Below are 24892 nucleotides of genomic sequence, written 5' to 3'. Positions count from 1 at the left end.
TATTTGATATAACTGACATGACACAGGAGACTTCTTAGAAAAGTGATGACCCAAAGAAGCAGATAGGGCTTAGAGCTTATATACCATTTTAACAAATAACAATAAATTGTGGAGATGTGACAAAACAAAGGAAAAAGGTGTGTGGCTTCCAACTGCGGCAAACTATGGGAAGGTAAATATAGGGGGAAACTAATGGAAAATAAGGGCTATCTTAACAAGATTTTGTGTGTCTGCAGGTACATCTTGGCACTGATTTTCTGCTTTCTTTTAGCAATAAAACTTCCCTTGGAGAGGGGATTTATGGCACTCTTCATTTCTCAGAAGTCTGCTTTTACCCAGCTAAGGGAAGATCTGGGAAGATTTCTTTGTGAATCTGTAGAATCTCAAATGTCTTCAGCTCAAAATAATTCTTCTGCCCCCACCCCCCAAAAGCATATATTAAAACAGTATATTCTGATTCCCTTTAGGACATATCTCAGAATATCTTCAGATAAACCAGAGAGACAGGTGTACCAGGTGTCAATTTGCTCCAGAATTTTTGGCTGAAAGAAAATTTGAAAGTGGGGTTGTTTGAGGAGTCCCTGGTAAGGAATGAAAGTGAGCAGTGAAGAAGGGACAAGTGGGTGGTACAATATCTGTTAAGGACCCTGACTGATCTGGCTCAAATCAAAATCTGGACTATGACCTTATGGAATAAAAAGTGCAGACAAAAGTTGGAGGAGCTGTTTTCCTGGAGAAGTTCTAGAACATTGAAACACATACAATGCTGCTTGAATGACCAGACAACAAGACACAGAGTGAAGAAAACAAAGCCCTATCACATTGTGGACTCTCAGGAGTACAATGCAGCTTTGCCATCCCAAAGGTTTTATATAAGTCAGAGTTTATCAAATACACAGAATCAATAGGATACATAATATACAGAGAAAGAGAGAGATTTATAAAAGTTGAATCGCATGGTTACACAGGCTAAGAAGTCCTATGGTCTACTGTTTGCAAACTGGAGAAACAGGAAATCTGGTTAATATAATTCAGTCAAAGTTTGAAGGCCTGAGAATCAGGTGGCTGATGGTGTAATTCCTGATCTGAGTCCAAAAGCCTGAAAAACAGAAGCACTGATGTCCAAGGACAGGAGTGGATAGATGTCTCAGCTCAAGCAGAGAGAAAAAATTTGCTCTTTCTCTGACTTTTTGTTCAATTTAGGCCCTTACTGGATTGGATACCTGTCTACACTGGTGAATGAGGGTCCTTTACCAGTGATCCAGGCATCTCTTAACCCAGTCGAGTTGACACATATAACTAACCATTACAGACTTCTAGCCTGAAGACTTGAAATTGTACAGATAGCTTCTGGAGATCTAATGTAGAGCATAATGACTATAGGTAACAATACCGTACTTTGCAAGAGGACAGGTCCCTAAATGATCTTCGGTGACCAGATCTTCCCCTTTGTGCTTGCAATTCTTGGGTAGAATGTACTAAGACTGCAATATCCTGAGATAAGGAGGAACTGTCCAGAACAGCCTAGGCTTTGTCCTTGTCCCTCCTAGAATAGGATGTCCTGTAATGCTTGAGCTCAGTAATCTTAGTGACCTTTGCACACCCACATGAGTATAAAAGACAGAGTAGAGTGCTTTTGGGGTTGCTCAGCTGTGATGTAAAATGGGTCATGTGCTAGTGATACTTCATCCATTCTGTGCAGCTTTTCTGAGCTTTGGGGGACTTGGTCACCATGGATCCTAGCCTTCTGTTGATTCTTTCTGCTTATTTATGAATAATGAAGTTGCTTTGTCTCACTTGTGTGAGTGTTCTGTCTCACTGATCTCATAAATCTCATAGCTAGGTTTGTGCAAAACCTTCTGCCAGATCTAGGAAGCTTAGCAGAAATTAGCAAAGTGTTTTTAAAGTTCTCCTCTGGGATTGGTAACCAGTGCATGGTATACTCCTCCCAGGGACTGATAGTGGTGCACAATATCCTACTTAACATACTGAAAACTTGAAATTGCTAACAGGGTAAATCTTGTGTTCTCATTTCCAAAAAAAGTAATTACGTGAGGTGATAGATATGTTAATTATCTTGATTTTGGTGATTATTTCATAATATATAGCTCTATCAAATCAACAATTTGTATACCTTAAATATATACAATGAAAACAACATCAGTATCTCTTAAAGACAAGAGCTTCTTGAGAAATGAACACAACACACATCATACAGATAAACAGAAATCAGTCCTTAGTTTTTAATCAATTTATTTTTAAATGAAATATCTAGTTATTGTTCAAATTCTCTCAACTGTATCAAGACTGTCTCTTGTTTTACATTTCACTAGAGTCAGAATTTTAATAGATCTCACACTTTGCAAAAAGAAAATAACTAAATATCAAGCATTTTTAAAGAATTCCAATGCCCACTTCATTTTATTCTTTAGGTTGGTCCACATGGATATTGTATCTAATTCAGAATATAGAAGTGGGGAGGTTGGTTTAGACTAAGTAAATGAGAAATTTTTGGAAAGTGGTTGGCACATTCATTATGACAAAGGAATTCAAATATTATTATAATATTAGTAACCCTGTTAGAACTACGTATGGGGACACTGGAAATACCAGTCAGTACCACAGCAGCAAGTTGCAGTTGGGTTATAAGCAATGTAATCTCTGAAGTAGCAAATTGAGCTGGCAAAAGCTGCAATTATTATTTGCATAGTTTTCTAATATATACTCAGGTGCCAATATGTCTTAGGTAGTATTTGGCTTTCCTCTTTGGTTTTGGTATAGAAGAGATTTTGATAAATGCTGCAGAGCATATCTTAGCAAATAAGTCAGAAATGAAACAATGAATTTGAATGGAGCAGGGACCACAGTAGAAAAATATGTTTCTAAGACAATGAATGCAGTTTGATCCTAGAAAGTTAATAAACAGGCCTTAGATCATAACTAAGAAGGTCTCAAATCCTTCTTTGTGTCAGTGACAGCATCAACTTCTGTTCAGGTTGCTTCCCGCTTCCTTTTATATTCTTCATCTGGCATAAATGTAAAAATGTGTCCTCTCTCACTTTTTGTTTTTAGGGATACATTGCTAAAACTACATTCTTAGCTGCATTTTCTGTAACTTTTCATTTCAGCAAATTCACAGCATTGATATTAACAAATATAAGATTTGAAATCTGTGTTTTGAACTTGTGACCTGAAATTATATTTTTAGGTAGCTAGATTGCATCAGTATAAATAACATTAAAATTTTATGAACTACCAGACCTTTTTTTATCATTTGTTATCTCACAATTACTCATTTTTAAAATTAGGTCTAGAAAATTATATTTAGCTGGCACTGTTGAATCACTTTTCCGTTTTACCAAAGAATCTCTTGTGCAAACAAAGAAATTTTATTTCCAAATTATCTAAATGGTGTACTTCATGTTCATCTATGCACTGTTCTGTAGCTTTGAAGCACCATACTTCTAAATAACAAAAATAGAATATGGTTTCTAATAATCCATGTGGCAAAAAATCTAAGGGGTTGAACAAATACAGTGACTGTGCTAAGCAAAGTATTTGAAACACTTCTACTTAGTCAGAAAATGTCTATCCATTTGAGTATCACCTTTCTGTTGTACACATATATTAGGACTTTTTTTCCCTGGGATTTTAGAATAAGTAATGAGAAGGCATCAGGTGATCAGTGATAGAAAAAGTCATCATGGTGGGTGATATGGTTTGGATCTGTGTTCCCAGCCAAGTCTCATGTTCAATTTTAATCCCCAGTTTTGGAGGTGGGGCCTGTTGGGAAGTGACCAGATCATGCGGGCAGTTTCTCATGGTTTAGCACCATCCCCCTTGGTGCTGTTGTTGCAATAGTGAATTCCCATGAGATCAAGTTGTTTAAAAGTGTGTTGCACCTCCTCTCATCCTTTTTTCCTCCTGCTCTGGCCCTGTGAAGTGCTCCCTCCTACTTTGTCTTCTGCCATGATTCTAACTTTCCTGAGGCCTCTCCAGAAGTCGAGCAGATGCCAGCATCTTGCTGCCTGTACAGCCTGTGGAACCATGAGCCAGCTAAACCTCTTTTCTTTATAAATTACCAATGGACTAATACACTGGGCATCCCAGGGCCATCACGACAAGACATATGTAACAATACCCCTACTGTTTCAGAAAACATGTATTGGCCATATGTATAACAGCTTACTTCAGGGACATCTAAAAGGCAGCACAGAGCTCCTGATGCCTTCTAAATAACAGAAAGGCTATGAATTATGCTGCGGTTATCTTTTACTGCACAAAAAAATTACCCTAAAATGTAGTCGCTTAAAATGACAATAATATTATATTATTTCACACAGGTCTTTTCGGTCAAGAATTCAGCAGGGGGGGCTCCAGCTCAATGTCTCTCATGATATTGCAGACTTCTTAGGGCTGCAGTCATCTGAAGTCTGAGTGAAACTACAGAATTTACTTCCTAGACAGCTCACTCACATGGCCAGGGAGTTGATGCTGGCTATTTACTGGGGGCTTCAGTTTCTACCCCCTTGGGCTCTTTTACATGGCTACTTGAGTGTCTTTATGGTATGGTTATTGCCTTCCCCCAATACACGTGATCTAGGAGACCAATGAAGAAGTTATGAGGCCTTTTATGATCTTGCCTTAGAAGTCATACAGTGTCACATTCACTGTGGTCACACCGACTACCTCTGATTCATTATGGGAGGGAAATAAAGGTGTGAATATCAGCAGGAAAGAATCATTGGAGGCTACAAAGAAGGCTGGCTAAGATTATCTAAAGATTTTTATACCTCTTCTCTAATAGACGCAATAAAAAATGATAAAGGGGATATCACCACCGATCCCACAGAAATACAAACTACCATCAGAGAATACTACAAACACCTCTACGCAAATAAACTAGAAAATCTAGAAGAAATGGATAAATTCCTTGACACATACACCCTCCCAAGACTAAACCAGGAAGAAGTTGAATCTCTGAATAGACCAATAATAGGAGCTGAAATTGTGGCAATAATCAATAGCTTACCAACCAAAAAGAGTCCAGGACCAGATGGATTCACAGCCAAATTCTACCAGAGGTACAAGGAGGAACTGGTACCATTCCTTCTGAAACTATTCCAATCAATAGAAAAAGAGGGAATCCTCCCTAACTCATTTTATGAGGCCAGCATCATACTGATACCAAAGCAGGGCAGAGACACAACCAAAAAAGAGAATTTTAGACCAATATCCTTGATGAACATTGATGGAAAAATCCTCAATAAAATACTGGCAAACCGAATCCAGCAGCACATCAAAAAGCTTATCCACCATGATCAAGTGGGCTTCATTCCTGGGATGCAAGGCTGGTTCAATATACGCAAATCAATAAATGTAATCCAGAATATAAACAGAACCAAAGACAAAAACCACATGATTATCTCAATAGATGCAGAAAAGGCCTTTGACAAAATTCAACAACGCTTCATGCTAAAAACTCTCAATAAATTAGGTATTGATGAGACGTATCTCAAAATAATAAGAGCTATCTATGACAAACCCACAGCCAATATCATAGTGAATGGGCAAAAACTGGAAGCATTCCCTTTGAAAACTGGCACAAGACAGGGATGCCCTCTCTCACCACTCCTATTCAACATAGTGTTGGAAGTTCTGCCCAGGGCAATTAGGCAGGAGAAGGAAATAAAGAGTATTCAATTAGGAAAAGAGGAAATCAAATTCTCCATTTGCAGACGACATGATTGTATATCTAGAAAACCCCATTGTCTTAGCCCAAAATCTCCTTAAGCTGATAAGCAACTTCAGCAAAGTCTGAGGATACAAAATCAATGTACAAAAATCACAAGCATTCTTATACACCAATAACAGACAAACAGAGAGCCAAATCATGAGTGAACTCCCATTCACAATTGCTTCAAAGAGAATAAAATACTTAGGAATCCAACTTAAAAGGGACGTGAAGGACCTCTTCAAGGAGAACTATAAACCACTGCTCAATAAAATAAAAGAGGATACAAACAAATGGAAAAACATTCCATGCTCATGGGTACGAAGAATCAACAGCGTGAAAATGGCCATACTGCCCAAGGTAATTTACAGATTCAATGCCATCCCCATCAAGCTACCAATGACTTTCTTCACAGAATTGGAAAAAACTACTTTAAAGTTCATATGGAACCAAAAAAGAGCCCGCATCGCCAAGTCAATCCTAAGCCAAAAGAACAAAGCTGGAGGCATCATGCTACCTGACTTCAAACTATACTACAAGGCTACAGTAACCAAAACAGCATGGTACTGGTACCAAAACAGAGATATAGATCAATGGAACAGAACAGAGCCCTCAGAAATAACGCCGCATATCTACAACCATCTGATCTTTGACAAACCTGACAAAAATAAGCAATGGGGAAAGGATTCCCTATTTAGTAAATGGTGCTGGGAAAACTGGCTAGCCATATGTAGAAAGCTGAAACTGGATCCCTTCCTTACATGTTATACAAAAATTAATTCAAGATGGATTAAAGACTTAAACATTAGACCTAAAACCATAAAAACCCTAGAAGAAAACCTAGGCATTACCATTCAGGACATACGCATGGGCAAGGACTTCATGTCTAAAACACCAAAAGCAATGGCAACAAAAGCCAAAATTGACAAATGGGATCTAATTAAACTAAAGAGCTTCTGCACAGCAAAAGAAACTACCATCAGAGTGAACAGGCAACCTACAAAATGGTAGAAAATTTTCCCAATGTACTCATCTGACAAAGGGCTAATATCCAGAATCTACAATGAACTCCAACAAATTTACAAGAAAAAAACAAACAACCCCATCAAAAAGCGGGTGAAGGATATGAACAGACACTTCTCAAAAGAAGACATTTATGCAGCCAAAAGACACATGAAAAAATGCTCATCGTCACTGGCCATCAGAGAAATGCAAATCAAAACCACAATGAGATACCATCTCACACCAGTTAGAATGGCAATCATTAAAAAGTCAGGAAACAACAGGTGCTGGAGAGGATGTGGAGAAATAGGAACACTTTGACACTGTTGGTGGGACTGTAAACTAGTTCAACCATTGTGGAAGTCAGTGTGGCGATTCCTCAGGGATCTAGAACTAGAAACACCATTTGACCCAGCCATCCCATTACTGGGTATATACCCAAAGGATTATAAATCATGCTGCTATAAAGACACAGGCACGCGTATGTTTATTGAGGCACTATTCACAATAGCAAAGACTTGGAACCAACCCAAATGTCCAACAATGATAGACTGGATTAAGAAAATGTGGCACATATACACCATGGAATACTATGCAGCCATAAAAAAGGATGAGTTCATGTCCTTTATAGGGACATGGATGAAATTGGAAATCATCATTCTCAGTAAACTATCACAAGGACAAAAAACCAAACACCGCATATTCTCACTCATAGATGGGAACTGAAAAATGAGAACACATGGACACAGGAAGGGGAACATCACACTCTGGGGACTGTTGTGGGGTTGGGGGAGGGAGGAGGGATAGCATTAGGAGATATACCTAATGCTAAATGGCGAGTTAATGGGTGCAGCACACCAGCATGGCACATGTATACATATGTAACTAACCTGCACATTGTGCACATGTACCCTAAAACTTAAAGTATGATAATAATAAAAACAAAAAAAAGATTTTTATACCTCAAAATTTTTTAATTTAAATTTTAAGTTTTTAACCATGAAAATGTAGAGTTGTTTAAAATAATAAAAATTTGTACCACATGTACTCTTATCCATAAATTAGAAGGAATATATCTTCTAATGTGTGCCCTACTCATCCCTTTACTGGCAAAAAAGAAAGAGACATCTATCAATTAAAAATGTATAGATCACACAGTACACAGTGTTCTGCAACACACACTTAAATTATATTTAGTGAGATAATTTAACAGCATTACAGAAAGTTTGGTAAATCCTAAAATAGTCACCACTCATAATACTATGTAACACAGTGCTGCGTTTTTATGTGCTTGCAATAGTTATTTATATGCATAAATATATTATTTACATGATGATAGTAATAATGTACATATAATTTTACATCCTAACTTTTTGCTTAAAATTCACATAATATTTCCATGTTCCACAATTATTATATTAGCTGCATAAAACTCAGATGACAATGGCAAAATTTGGTGTAGCCATATTAGGGGAATACTTGGATTGATTTAAATTATTATTCAATAGGAATTCATTTGACCACCAACTACCTCACTAGTTTCTCCTCTAACAACATAGAATATCTATCTGATGTACAACAGTTTTATATATATACTTTAATTGTGGGCCAGGTGTGGTGGCTCAAGCCTGTAATCCCAGCACTTTAGGAGGCCGAGACGGGTGGATCACGAAGTCAGGAGTTCAAGACCAGCCTGGCCAAACTCCGTCTCTGCTAAAAATACAAAACCTAGCCGGGCATGGTGGCCGGCGCCTGTAATCCCCGCTACTCAGGAGGTTGAGGCAGGAGAATCACTTGAAACTGGAAGGTGGAGATTGCAGTGTGTGAGATTGCGCCACTGAACTCCAGCCTGGGCAAAAGAGCGAAACTCCATCTCAAAAAAAAAAAAAAAATGCTTTTATTGCATTTAAATAGTAATCTTAGTAATCTAACAGATAATACTCTGATCATGTTGTAATATAATTTTCTAAAATTGTTACTCCTCAATAAGCTTTCTTATTTCCAGTTGTTGAAAACTTCATAAAATATGGCAGTATTTGCTTAATCGTATTCATACATATTTTTATGCAAATGATAGTTTTAAGTCTCAAATATTTTCTTAACTTGCTGAGTGATAATCATAAGGGATTCTCAATTTAATTGGGAAGACAAACAGCACATGCTATAGACAAGTGACAGAGACAAGAGACTTGATGTCAGCAGGGAAGAAGTAGTGTAATAAGGAAGAAAACTCCCAACTTGACCTAATTTAGAGCCCAGAAGAGCTTTAGGAATGTCTCAGAATTAATTTTTCTATTTATCCAGAGTGAAAGGAGACAATTAAGGTTAAGAAAAATAAAATGTAAATGAACAGATTTTTCTTTTGTCCTAAGCAATATTCTAACCAGTTTCCTAATAACCAAAGGCTTATAAAGGCAAATTTAGCATTAAAATATTTTATATTTCTTTCACATGTAAAGAAGAAAAGATGATCTGAGGCTGCATATTTAACTTTCAATTATAAGATAATGTTTAAATTAAAATACAAATGGATAATCATCAAAACATGTCAAACTTGAAAATTAGATATTGAAATTAACATGATGTATTATCATTACTGGTTTATATGCCTTTCCTCTCCTATTAACCTGGGAATTCCATCAGAGGAAGATTAATCTTGTATTCCTGTCACCAAATACACTGTCTGACACATAAATACTTAAGAAATGCTTGCTAAATTGCTTTTTTAAATTGTCTCCTAATTTGAATGAAAGTAGGAATTCTCAGCTGACTGAATATAAAACTTGACTTTTTCTCCCAAACTACTACTTTATTCTTTTAATTTTAATATCTTGAATGTTCTGACTTTGATTACTGACAAGTTTAGTCATCTCCTGTAATTGATTATGTTACAGGATGTTTCTGTTACTACTTTCCGTAATTAATTCGGAAGTATATCAAGCTTAACATTCAAGAAAACATATATATGTGTGTATGTGTGTGTGTGTGTGTGTATGTGTATATATATCCATAAACATATATATGTTTGCTTAACATTCACATAATATATATGCATAAGCATATATGTACACATATATATGCACATATACACATATATATGCACACACACACATACATGTTTTCTTGACCATTAGGCTTGATATAATTTCAAGTTAATTATGGAAAGTAATACCAGAAACATCCTGTAACATATTCAATGTGTGTGTGTATATACATGCATAAACATATATATACACACGTATGTATGTGTATATATACACATACTTGTATATGTATAAAGTATACATACATACATACGTATAGATACGTGAATGGACACGTTAGGAGCTTTAATAAAGTAGAATGAAAACCACCCTCTCTCACATCTTTAATCTCACTCTGAAGTCAATCTGTTTTAAATGTTTATGGTTTTAGTTCTTTAGGTGGCTACCTCCACTTCTCTAAATAATATACTTTTACTGCTTTTATCAGATGTGTTAATTTTATAGTACATTTATTAATTTCTAATCATCAAGTATTAGAAAGGGATTTATTATATATGCGTTTCCCCTCGCACTGTTTCAGAGTTACATACTATTTTTAGTTCTTTTATTAATGACCTTTGGAACTTTAACTGATAGGCCTATATTCTATTTCTCATTTCTTTAACTTCAGTTAGTATCTTGACTCTCTGTTGGGAGAGAAAGTCTTCCATAGGTTTCTCATGCTACACATCCTATTCTGTTTACCCAGCAGGCACAGTCCTGACTGCTGTTTACTGGGATTGTACTTATAGGGAGTGACCTTGACAGTGAGGTGATGTCTCCTTTTGGGGCAAAGAGCAGTCTTGCCTAATACCTGCTGTGAAAGATGTGGAATCACCAAGCTCAGTTTTCCTCACTGATGTTGCAATCCCACTGTGTATGCATCATCACGTCAGATCCATTGTGATGGTTGATTTTTGGTGTCAATTTGACTGGATTAAGAAATCATCAGATAACTGGTATTGTTTATTCTCATTATATCAGTAGGCACCAAGCCCATCCCTCTTCTACTGACAGGGAAACCTAGGTGGTTTTACTTTAAATTTGAATAATTAGGCTTTCCCAGGTGTTTCTGTGAGGGTGTTTCCAGAATAGATTGGCGTATGAATCACGGACTGAGTGGGGAAGATCCACCATCTATGTGGGCAGGCCCCATCCAATAGACTGGAGTTCTAGATGGAACAAAAAGGTGCAGGAAGGATGAATTCTCACCATGTCTTTTCTGGAGCCAGGACACCTTTTTCTTGATCCAGAACAGCCTTTTTCTCTTTCCCTTGAATGTCAGAATTCTAGACTTTCTGGGTTTTGACTCCAGAACTCACACTACCCATTCCTGGGACTTCCAGGACTTTGGCCTCAGGCTGGGGAATACATTCCATGGTCTTCCTTGGTTCTGAGGCTTTCAGACTTGAACTGAGCCATGCAATGGCTTTCCTGATTTTCCAGCTTGCAGATGGCCTATTATGGGACTTAACAGCCTCTGTAATCAATTAAGCCAATACCCCTAATAAAATCCTTTTTCATACATCTCTCTCTCTTGTGGAAGAGAGATGTATGAAAAGGGATCATCATCCATCTGTCCCTCTGTAGAACCCTGACTAATACATTCATCCACATGTCACTTTGGGGGAAAGGAAAACTGTCCCAAACATAATACTCATACTGTTTGCTGTGCTGTGAGTAATAAATCTTTTGTCTCTGATCCAGGAGTCTTGGGTCTTCTGCCAGCATCTGTGAAACAGTAACAAGCTAACTTCACTTGTAAGTAGGGTAAAATCTAATCATAAACCCAACATTTCCATCTCCTTAAAATAATGTGATATGAAACTAATTTCTCTGTCCTTTCTTAAGCCTCTTTGAAATCAAATCTAGCCTCAGGCAATTATGCTCTTTTACATTATCAAGGGTTTTAACATTTACTTCCCATTCTAAAACTTTAATTAAATTTTTTGTGCTTAGTCCTAAATTGACTATGTAATCTAAAGTCCAATAAACAGTTTACATTATTAATAACAATTATACATTTAGTGTTCTAGAATTTTATGTCTTTCTCCATGGGTCCAAGATCCCACTCCCTGAACCACCCTAAAGAGATCATTAATTGAATCAAGAGCCCCTTCAGGGTGAAGAATTGATCCTCCTCTGAAGGAAATCTATTATTTTCCTGATTTCTTTTTTTTTTTTCTTGCATTTTTCTGTGTTCTCTCTTCCTGTACTCCTTTGAGTTAGATGTTGTAGTGACCACTCACCTCTTCATCTATTTTTGACTTCTTGGTTTTTGCCCTACAGTCTTAAAAATTTACTTATATTCTATACTTTTAATTGAACTTTAAATTTATTTAGCATTATTTTTAATTTATAACAACTCTTGTTCTAATTGAAGCTTTTATAAAATGTCTTCTCTTTCTAAAATTCTTTTTCTCTTAAGGTAGGTTTCATTTTATTTTAAAGTTTTTTCTCTTTCATATTGATTTTTCTTGATACATCTGTGGTTTGGGATGTACTGTGGGATGCCACCAGTCCTTTTCAGGACTGAAGGATTTATTCCCCCACCTGCTGCGATGGTTGTCACCCAAACACTCACTCCGTTGTCTCGCTGGTTAGACTGCTTCAGCGAGGGGGTTCCACCTGGCCAAAGGTTATGTGTTTTTCCCAGGGCAGCTCACATCCTATGTCTGGTCAACAATGAAACATAAAGCCTCCAGAGTCCTTGCCCTGAAAGTTTCGAAGTGTCATCCCGGCCTCAGAGTTCCCTGCAGGGTCAGCAGTGTCCTTATATCACAGCCTAACTTCACCCTGTACCAAACTTTGCTTTCCTTTTCTTACCCTACAGGTGTTGATCTCAAGAGCACTCCCTCATAAGCTTCCTGCACAATACTCAGTCTCAGAGTTGGATTCAGGAGAAATCCAGCCTCCAACATGTGACTGTTGGTTCACTCATAGTTTAAGAATTAAAATTGGGAGTCAGTATGAGCTCACCCTGCCATTACATAAAAGAGTAGGTGTGTCTATAATCGTCTACCCCGAATGGGAAACATTTCCGGGAGGTCTGTGGGGAATCTCGCTGGCCAGCTACACCTTAGGGTAAGTGGGCTCGGAGACTACTTTTAGATGTGTAAACCCTGGCATGCCAGAAAAAGTAGGGCTCTGCTTTTGAGCACAATAACTACTATAAAGGTCTTAACTCTCCTCCAAATTATTTTTAGATAATGTGTTATTGTTTGTTTGTGATATGCTTGGTAGTATATCCCTGGGAGATAGAAGAATCAATCAATATTTCCATATAAAGAAAGTCAATTGCTTTTCAACTTTTTTATTTCTTTATTTTTTTGAAGCAGAGTCTCATTTTGTTGCCCAGGCTAGAGTATAGTAGCGTGATCACAGCTCACTGCAGCCTCGGCCTCTTTCACCTCAGCCTCCTGAGTAGCTGGGTCCACAGGTGCATATCACCACACCCAGCTAATTTTGTCTATGTGTGTATTTTTGGTAGAAACATGGTTTTTCCATGTTGGCCAGCCTGGTAAACTCAAATTTTTATCTCTTTCTATACCACAATTATTTCCTAAAGTTTTTCCATGTTTCTCCCTGCTACTGGAGACCCTTCTAGAATATTCTGGGAGCTGGTGTCCTCTGATCTGTTTTCTCCAGTAACACTCTGCCATGTTCTTTCTAATTTCCAGAAACATGTTGAAATATTCCATGTCCTGTTGGTGACCTCTTCCTATACTATTCATTGTATTTAGCTTATATTTCTATATTTTTATTTCAGTGAGCTCTACAAATGGATTAGATGTGAAAAAGCACCCAGTCTTTTATCCTAAACTGAAACCACTCTCTCAATTTAAACTCAAATTACTGTACTTCAATGAGATTTCATATTTTTTTCTATAAATCGCATGGCATATATAGAATGCGGTGGCACCAGCAGGATCCAGAAAATCAGGAGGCTTGAGTTCAAGTAGCATTGGGCAAATCACTTCACTGGGTCTCTTTTTTCTTTGCCCAAAATGTTCATTCAAGGAAAATTATTTAAAATTTAGAGTATACTTTTAAATATATGTGATGATTCCAAACTTAGATACAAAACTATGGTGAAAAGAATAAACAACAAAGTCAAACCTTAAGTTTTCATAACAACTGAAAACTGATATTCTATTTCAGTGCTTATTGTGGACACCAGATTTTAATGCCATTTAGAGGCCTCCTAGGAGTATTTAGTTCTAACAGCTTTACTATGTAAATTGCGATTGGCCAGTTTTCTAGGGAAATCACTCCTGTGTGTTGGTCCTTTAAATTATCTCTGGACTTTGCTTTGCTTTGTGTGTCCATGAGCCAGTTATTAATGTGTCCCCAGGAACTTAAACTTTCTTTAACAGCATCTGTTTTTTATTTGCAAGTGAATTTATGCATTCACATATGATTTGGTGCAGAAGAGGGGCATTCCGCAAGCTTCATTTGCTCTTGATTTGGGCACCTCAAATATGTTCTGGCCAGATTCCCTATTACATGGCAATTAAGCTTATTTTTATGAATATGAGTAATCTGCAATTTATTGAACATAACATGGAAACAAATTATTTTTAAAAACGAGCAAAATTGGATCACAGGTCAGATATGAATAAAGTCTTTATAGTCTTCCTGGGAACATTTTTGTCATTTAATAATTGAAATGTCTAGTATAATTCTAGCCTTTTAAATGTTATTCATCTATATTGAATCTACAGGGGAAAAACAGTGCAAAATTTCTGTTCCAGTATATTTGCTGCCAATATTAAAGCTTTAGATTTTTACTGTGAATAGACAAGATTTCCACATAACTAGAAATAGACAGTGTTATAAAATTCCATCAACAGGAACTTGTTTATGAGCTGATAGGGACTAATAATGACCTCTTAACAGTGTGACAGCAATAAGCATTCTGGACTTTCATATTTCCTTCATAGGAACATCTTTGCATATTCATTTCAATTGAATGTGAAAATTATTTTTCTAAAATAGTCAAGTAGGAAATATGTAGAGACATTCAGTGCCTTCATTTTAAGGAAACTATGAAACATAGCTAATCTTAAAAATGTAGAACTGAATGAGAACTTCCTGGTCATCTACTTTCAGATCTCCTATCGAAAGTGCATGATGGATACTCAAAATCATTTCTAACTTTGACATTTGAAAGTAAATTTTATGTCTAAATAGAATTTGCATTTTTACAATTTATTTAGTTTCTTTAATTACGCCATTGATTGTGGAGCCAAAATTAGGTTTGGAAACTGGCTCCATGACTTAGTAAGTATGTGACCCTGGGTGAGGTCATTATTCACACTGTGCTCAGTTTTCTCATCTGTAAAACAGAGATACTGATGACACCTACCTCACAGAGTTAATGTAGAAGTTAAAAGACTTCTTACACATTAAGTACTTACAAAATGCTGATACACAGCATGCAATAAGTGTTGGCTATAATAACAATAATTATTACTGTCATGGCAAATAAAGAGCATATTTTTTCATTTACTTTATATTTTCATTTATTAAATCACTTTGACTTTTTCATCTCAAAATTAGTACTCTGATATCTGTAACTTTCAGTGAATTCCTAGTAATTTCCAAATATTTAATCATGTTAATTTTATGCAAAATAATGTTCATTTAGTGAATTCTACATGTCAAAATTTATGTAAAACAATATGGGAAGGTAATGACTAATATGGAGCTCCCTGCCCTCAAAGAGCTTATCAGTTAGCTACTGCTGCCCACATAAAGAGAGATCAATGGAGTATATGGACAGTTACTTAAGAGCATAGGGAAGAAAGGGGTAAAATTCCACTACATTGAATAGAAAAGAAAGGTGGCATTTGAGATGGATCTTGAAGGATGTGAAATATTTCAAGAGATAGAGAAAAAAGGAAGACCATTCATAAAGGATTAAAGAAATGAGAAAATGCATAAAATAAAAAGCAACATTGCACTGAGGTGAAGGCAGAGCATCTGGTGGTTTAATCAAAATTGTGTTCAGAAATATTTAAGAGAGAAAAGATCTCATGGTCACAAGATTCTTATTATTTTAATGCAATTCATGTATGTACATTATAAGACTAGTTTGGGCACTACCTGTTATAATTTATGTATAATTATTAAACTAAACTTTTACAAATTAAACAAAAAGAAAACTACAAAACTAGTAAAATTTCTATCAAGTATACAAGTGCAATGTAAGAAATGGTGTTGCATGATCTAGTAAAACACCGCTCAAAGTGTAAAAATTTAGAGCACAGGTCCTTCTGAATTTGTCCTGTCTATGTATTACCACATGCCTTGTGAAAACTCAATACTTCTGTTATTCTTCTATACCAAAACAACCTGGGCACCCTTGATCATAGGGCACACACAGACATCATTTGGCAATCATTGATGCTATTGCATTCTATACATATTAACCCAATTTCTCTTTTTTTATGTCCTCATAACATTTAAAGTAGTCCTACATGATGCCAATATAGTTGTAGCACAAATGCAAGTAAAGCATGAAAATAGTACAAGAATTGATCCTAAATATGGTTACATATACATATATACAGAGAGAAAGGAAGTAGAAGCCCCAACGGCCAAGAGCTGGGAGTTGGCCTAGCACTTACCACTAGGCTATGGATTCTCTTATTGAACATAAATGATTTCACAGAATACCAGTATCAGAAAAGGCTCTCTGTGACCATGGTGGAACAAGACAAAAACAAGACCCCTTCATAATCATAACTGAACACAGATAGTACAAAAGAAACACATATTAAAAAAACACAAAAATGATCAATACGACCCTCTCACAACTAACATTAATGACTGCTATTTCCTCACCAGAGTTTTAGCTTCTCTCGGTTCCTCCTGCATCTCAGATAAAACTTACGATACCAAATCACAGAACTGCCCCCACTTTCTGGAAGCACCCGATCCAAAGCTTCCCTAGATGCTTCCCAAAATTCTGACACATGTCTAACCCTAACCCTCATCCTCCTAACATTCCCTTACCATTTTCCATGTTGTGTGGTCTCACCTGTTGCGAGAAACACCAATAAACAGAACTTTGTTCAACAACAGATGTGTTTGTTCCTGACGGTCTGTGACTAGTGTCCATTGAACATGTAGATGGATAGGTATAAAGATAGGTAAGACAGATATACAATATACTTCCATATATCTACACATACATTTGTTTTCATACAAAGATTTTAGTTCTCTTAAAACTTTGAATAACGGAGGGCAAGAATATAAATAAGAGATGTTGGTTTGACATCATGTCACTGATGAACTTAAAGATCAATGGACAGGCAACCCTTAAAGAGAAGGGGCAGAACCAAGTGTCAGAAAAGTTAATGGTTTATTTACACTATTCATGCAAAGTTTGTTTCCCAATAATTTTCTATAAGTATTTTCATTTCCATTTTAACTCTTCTTTTTTTTTATAAGTCATTTCAACATTTAGGCTACAGAATGCTTCCTACACAAAGTATTAAAGTCTTTTTTTTATTTTTTAGCCAAAAGAGATGTGTTAGTATTTTATGGAAAATATGATTTGTGTGACATTTTTTGACAGGAAGCATACCACTACCCCAGTATGAAAAAGAGATGTAGACATAATCCTCTTTCATTTAAGAACACCAAAATAAGCATAGAACTTTGAAAGATGCTTGATTCATGGAAATCACAGATATTTTACCAGCTATTAGTCATAGGCAGTAAATGAATCCTGTTCCATACTTGATGATATAACAGTAGCAGTCCATTAACAATTCACATTCTACTGTCGAATATAATGACCCAGAGCTTTTTTTTCAACTCTTTGCATTCATTGACTATCATTCTGATTGCTATAAATTGTCTTAATTATTCCATGTATATTAATATTTTTTGAAGTACTAAATTTGAAATTTAAAATCTGCTACTATATAAAAGATCTAAATAAAATTATAAGCCAGGAGAGAATGATGTTTAAAGTTTGCGGTTGTGTTAAGATAATCAATGTTAACAATTTGGAAAGTACATCATACTTTTTAAGATGAGTTGGATTTACAAGAGACCTACTAAGTGGTCAAAGGCTAAGTGCCAGAAAGTGGGATTCAAGACTCAGAAACAAGAGTCTGAAGAAATATCATCAAACCCAAAATATTCATTTGTTAGAAAAAAAGAAGACAAAATATTCTATTTGCCAAAAATCAGTGCAAATATAAAGATTCAATATTCTTACTTCAAACAGAATATGGATTGATAATTACAAAGATTCAAGTGTCAAACAGTCAGTAAATTCAGATGAGCTTTTGTATGTCAGAGGTCTGGTATTGGGCAATGGAGGCAAAACTAAGGGTTCAAGGAGAGGAGGCATCTTATTAGCAAGATTGGCATGACAGTAACGATGCTAAACCAGAAATACACTGGTTCTAGATATTTCATAGTCACCTTGGTCTCTCAGTCAGAACAGCTTTCAAAGTCTAGTTAGGACTAAATCTATGTCTGGAGGATGAAAGTGGTCTTCAGTATGAGAAACAGGGAGTAAAGGGGCAGAGACAGGCACAGCTATAAAATACAATGAGGAATTTTTATTAAAATAACTATTACAATCATACACACATTAAATCTTCATTATAAAAGTATTCCAGCTCAGGTGGAAACAACAAAGATTAATTTGTAATTTTGTAATTCAGAATTAGAGGATTTTACTTGCATGTCTGTTAATTAAAATTACCAGTTTACCTGCCTGGCTTCATTTCAAAGTAAGTTGGTATATTATTAACTAAATACCACAGGTTTTCTCTCTCATATCTTCTAATAGCAGTGACACAAATTTGGAAGAGACTAATTAGCTGAGGCATTAACATATATCTCAGAAGAATAAACTTACCACTTCATTTTCTCAGCCATATGGCTGAGAGATCACACTTGGCATGACCTTTCCAGCAGCGAGGTCAGAATTTCATTTATAAATAGATAATTGGAAATGCATCCATCTGAGCTTCCATGGTGCTAAAGAACTTAAGTTTTTTAGAGAGCTATTTAAAGACCAAAAGGATAAAAACTGTCTTCTCTCAACACCATATGAGCAGGCCTGGGGGATTCTGAAATATTTCAGTAAAAATTACATGAAGTTATGTGTTTTTTGTGAGTGAGTGTATGTGCCTTTGTATTTATACTTCTAAACATGAAAACAAGTTGTAGAAAAATGAGTTGAAATATTTGTTTATAAATACCTTATCGCAAATGAATTTTGCAAAAACTCAAGTGATTTTTGAAGCAATGAAAATATTTGCCCTTATTTTTGGGTGTTCCAAAAATTTACCTACTTCCTTAGGTTTGCCCTCAATCAATGATTCTCAATCCTGGTCACATATTGGAATCACCTTAAAGATTCTATTAAAATGCTCATGTTATGATTTACTCTAATGATTTAGATTTAATGAGGCTAGGGTAAGACCCTGGTACTGTTATTTTTTCAGACACTCCCCACGTGATTGTAATGTGTGGTCAAGGTTGAAAACTAGTCTAAATGATAGGTGTGGTAGGCACAGAGATGTACTCCAATCCCAGATCTCCCTCTGAGGAAGGACTTTCTGTCCAGCTGCAATAACTGAGATCAGCAGACAGCCTCGAGCTGTTGGCTCCTTTAGGATTTGCCTCAACTCCTAAGAACCACCTTGCCTGAGGTTATGTCTTTCCCACAACAACCCACCACAGTGACTGAGCAAAGTGATCATATAAAGGCCTTGTTATAGGAGAAAAACAATGGAAGACACTCTGATGGGCAAAATTTGCTCCAGAGGTAATCTAGTTGACCAAGGTTTGTCAAATCTGTGTCAAAGTTTGACTTCTCCTTCTGCCCAATTCTGTTCCCTTCTCTTTCTTACCTTTCGCAGATGTGACAGCCATCTTACACCCCAAACTCCATCTCAGTCCCTGCTTCAGGAGGATCCAATCAGTGACAACACCCTCACAGTATACTCACAGCTGGTAGTGGAGACCTTTTTATTTGCCTCTCATTTTTCCCTTAATGGTTAAACATGTGGGCTTTGAAATTAAAATGTCTGGATTCATATGCCACTTCTCTGCAACTTTGGTACCAGTTATGTACTTCCCTGTACCTCACTTTTCTCATTTGTGAAATGTAGGTAATTATTGTTCTTTATTTGTAGGATAATTGGGAGAACTACAAAAGATAATCTAAGCAAAGTGCTTAACACAGTGTCAAGCATATATTAAATGCTTTGTAAATATTAGCCATTTCCTTGGGAAATTAATTCTATGTCAATTGGATGGGATTATTCTCAACCCACTCTTAGATTCATAGAAGGACATGTGACTCAAGTAAACCATTCAAACTTTTCATTAGAGGTGGGATTTTTTTTTTTTTAATGCTTGAAGTGTTTTTGTTTTGTTCTGTGTTTCATTTTCCCATATGGTAGAATCTGTTCTTGGGGAAGGCTGAATAATAATCCCAAAGATACCTAAGTCTTCAACCCTGGAGCCTTTGGATGTTATCTTATATGACAAAAATAACTTTGCATATGTGATTGAATTAAGCATCTTGAATTGGAGATGTTATCCTGAATTATCCAAATGGGCCCTAAATGCAATCACAAGTGGCCTCATAAGAGGGAGGTTGAGGGAGATAACCTGACTACAGAGAGAAAGAAAGCTATGTGGCAATAGAAACAGATCTGAGTGATGCAGTTTGAAGATGGAGGAAGGGGCCGCAAGCCAAGGAATGCCAGCAGATGCTAGAAAATTGAAAAGGCACAAACTGGAATCCCACCTCAGAGGTTCCAAAAGGAACAAGCCCTACTAACACCTTCCCAGTGAAACTGATTTCACATTCTTCTGATGCACAGAACTATGGGAGAATACATTTGTGTTATTTTAAGGCATTAAATTTGTTATAGCAGCTATGAGAAACCAATATAATTTCTGACCATATAAACATCCTCACTTTTTGAGAGAGTTCATCATTGCCTGGAAATTGTTGGAAAGCAAGGCCCCAACTCCCTTCATGGATAGCAAGAGAAGTCTTTATTCTGTGAACCAAATGCCTGAAATATTCAGACGTCTTGATAGTATACCAAGAGACTTATATCAGGTAGCTTAAGCAGATATGAAGTTAATTGAAAGACTACCAAGAAGTGCATAAAAATATGTTGGTAGGATTTAGCTCATATAAACTGATTTGTCTACCACCCAGGTGAGAACCTAATGCACAGCAGCAGGGAACAAATTTGAACCTCTTATCTAAGAACAACCAGATGCCTGAGGACAGGCTCATGCCTTCAATACCCTCCACCTTCAAGGGAAACAACCTGTCATCACTAGAAGATAAATTGATTCTGATTTGGATTTTATCATTTTGCAAGCCATACTAGTTGTAGCTTTATAGTTTGACTACTACACCATCATTTTATGCTAAGAGCATTGCTTATGACCAGGAAATCATTGTACAGCAAAAGAAGTAAGTTGTTGGGATGGTATTCCAAAGAATCACTGGCTTTAAGTAAGAATCAAATAAAATTAGCTGGCTTTATAGAGAAAAGGAATGACATGTGGAAGTCTCAATGAAAGTGCTAGCTTGTAGAGAACACTTCGCTCACCAAGGGGTGCATTCAACAAAAAGCTGGTAATTCCACCTCACTGTGTTGAACCTGTTCTTCCAAAGGGAGCAAAAGCAGCAAGGAGATTATACTGCATTAGAGTTATGGTTATTGACAACGAAATAGAAAACACATTGCTACTTCACAATGGAAATTCGGAGATTTCTTGGATTTGATGTTCAGTAGTAACAACTGATAGAAAACTATGACAACCTTATAAAAGTAAGTTCCCTGAGGGCCCCCAGATCACCCCACTTAACAAATAATTTAACACCAAGCAACTCAGTTCTTAGCTCAAGTAAAAGGAATTGAGAAGCATGTTGTAGAAAAGAATTTATACATGCCAGTTCTAACCCTCAAATACAGAAACAAGGACTGTAACTTCTACCTACTTTTTCTTCCTTCTTTTATGTGTCATTTATGCATTTAAATACTTAAATTCATCTTCTCTTCCTCTCTACTAAAAATGTAGACTATAATGGGTATTTGTCAATTTTTGAAACAGAGCATCTGAAAGTATTTTCTATATGAATGGAATTCTCATTATTTATGTATTTATTTTTATTTAATTTAAATTTTTCTTTTTCTTTTTTTTTTTTTTTTTTGAGAAGGAGTCTCACTCTGTTGCCCAGGCTGGAGTGCAGTGGCACAATCTCAGCTCACTGCAAGCTCCACCTCGTTGGTTCACACCATTCTCCTGCCTCAGCCTCCTGAGTAGCTGGGACTACAGGCATCCACCACCATGCCCGGCTACTTTTTGTATTTTTAGTAGAAACGGGGTTTCACTGCATTAGCCAGGATGGTCTCAATCTCCTGACCTCATGATCCGCCCACCTCGGCCTCCCAAAGTGCTGGGATTACAGGCGAGAGCCACTGCGCCCGGCCCTGTCATTATTTTGACCTTGTTTAGAAGCAGGACCCATTCATTATAAAAGCAGAAGAGGGCACAGAACCTCCTTCTCTGCTCTCTGGCAATTAAAACATAAGCATAAGACCTATACTACTCTACTCTGATACTGCTATTCAGGAATACATAGAAAGCTTTGTGAGTTTAGTTCGGAAAACAAGAGTTACTTTGGACCAGTTTTCTATTGTCCAACCCTAGTAGTACCAGCAGGAGGGAGTGACTAGTGGCTTCAAAGCAGCATCTTGATCCATCCTGTGCTGTGATTTGGGATTCTTAGCCTCTATAATGTATGCCATTTTTTCCGGCCCGTTTCCTAGACCTCTCATTAATTTGGTGGACTACTGAATATTCATTTAACAATTTATTTTTCTTATTTACATAAGTTATGAATTAAGCTTCCATTTTGTAACCAAGAATCTTGATTGATTCATACAATTTTATAATTTAGCAAGATTTAATCTCAGGTTGGCAAAATGGCTACTTTTTGCCATTATGTCTGAGAAAGATTATGTCTGAGAAATGGGAGAAGAGTAAAAGAGAGAGTGAGAGAAAGCTGAAAACATTATGGGCCTCAGATCTTCCAGTGCCTGAAGCCATCTGCCAATGGATTTTTTAATTCAATTACATGAGCCAATAAATCCCTCTATGCACCCCTTACCTTTTTTTTCATTTATTTTTTTCTGCTTAGGCTACATCCAGTTCCATTTCTGTCACTTGAAACTGTAAGAATCTTGAATAGTACATAGGTTTTCTAGGAAGCATAGCACAAATTTTAGAGTTATAAGGACTCCATGTGTTGTCTGCAGCTAATAGACCAGGTCCTAAGTAACTGTATCCAAAAAAAAATCTCTTCCACCAGAAAAATGAGGAAAAGTTTGTTTCTGGTAATTTGAGTTTCCTATGTTAGGGTAAAAGGTGAGTATTTTTTCTCAGAATTATCAGAAACATGTCCGAGGCCGGGCGCGGTGGCTCAGGCTTGTAATCCCAGCACTTTGGGAGACCGAGGCGGGCGGATCATGAGGTCAGGAGATCAGACCATCCTGGCTAACATGGTGAAACCCCATCTCCACTAAAAATACAAAAAATTAGCCAGGCATGGTGGTGGGCGCCTGTAGTCCCAGCTACTCGGGAGGCTGAGGCAGGAGAATGGCGTGAACCCGGGAGGCGGAGCTTGCAGTGATGGCGCCACTGCACTCCAGCCTGGGCGACAGAGCGAGACACCATCTCAAAAAAAAAAAAAACGTATCTGAGAAAATAAACTGAAGAAACCATCCAATTAAATGCTTCATCAGATCTAAGAGTCCAAGGTAAGTATCCAAAGCCAACATGAGTAAGACATACAGGAAAAATAAGAGTAAGAAAGAGTGGGCTCAAATGAAAGAGGCTCAAATGGGAGTTTGTTGGTACCAATTCTGGAGCCAAGTTTTCCATTTGCTCCCACAAATTTTTTGCAAGGATGTTGAATGTCCCTGTAAAGGGACTGAGAGAGCTGGACTAAAAAGTAAACTCACTACAAAAATGTTGATTCTCACTGACTCTTTACAAGTTGTTTTCCATCAAATTATTAAATAATTGACATTATTGGTAATTGTGTTGAAATCTCCTGCTAAGACAGATTGGATTAAAAATTTAAATTCTACAATTCTCAGCAGCAATCCTTCTAAATACCTCCAAACCTTTTGGCTCTCATCCATCATCTGGTTCTTCAATCCTCTTCCATGCAGACCTTTTTACGTTATGAATTTTCTTCTATATAGCGTTATATCTTCCCTCTCAGGTTTTCTGTTTCATATTTCAGTCCTACTCAGCAAAAGGATAGTCCACACTAACAAAAAGAGGAAAAGAAAAAAGAAAGGAAGAGGAGTTAATAGTTTTTATTCTGTTACTTATATTTTGGGGGAAACTTGCTTATGTTGTCACTGAAATATATCTATATATACACCATATACATATACATACACAGCCTTTCCAAGGCTGGGCTGTAAATATTCACAAGGAATGGGCAATGTGTTGCACCTGGCTTTCATAAAATCATCCTTGTAGAGCAGATTGAGCTCCTGGAGTCAGGGTAAGGGGTTGGTCTGACTTGCGGCCAGTGGGACATTCCTAGATGTCTACAGAGAGGAAGTAATGTATTAATTCTTTTATCTCCCCCAACACCTATCACAGCACTTTATGAGTATAAAAAATAATAATTTTTAATGAATGAAATTAAGGAGGTGTAGTACTTAGCAACTGGAAAATGTTTGAAAACTCAGGTATAGGTTTTCAATGAGGAGTAGACATATATATTAAAATTTTAATTATATTCTTACTTGATGCTCATCTAATATTAAGCCCTTTTTTCTGGCCATCTTCTGAGTTTATGACATTTATTAGGTGTTAACATGTTTTTAAGAAAAGAGGTATTTTTCATTCTTCATGAGATCATACTGAATTTCTTTGAACATCTTACCAGGTGTCATGTACAGCCCTATGTCACATGTTTAGTCTTTTTATTGGCTGTCATAGTCAACTTTAATTGGATTTTGAACAAACAACATTTAAACTTGTGCTTTATTTATCCTGGCTACCTATAGCTAAGTTAAGGTTTTAAAGGAGTCACAGC

This window comes from Pongo abelii, chromosome 17 (genome assembly GCF_028885655.2).
Source record: "Pongo abelii isolate AG06213 chromosome 17, NHGRI_mPonAbe1-v2.0_pri, whole genome shotgun sequence".
Classification (NCBI taxonomy): Eukaryota; Metazoa; Chordata; class Mammalia; order Primates; family Hominidae; genus Pongo; species Pongo abelii.
This window is presented reverse-complemented; position numbering follows the sequence as displayed.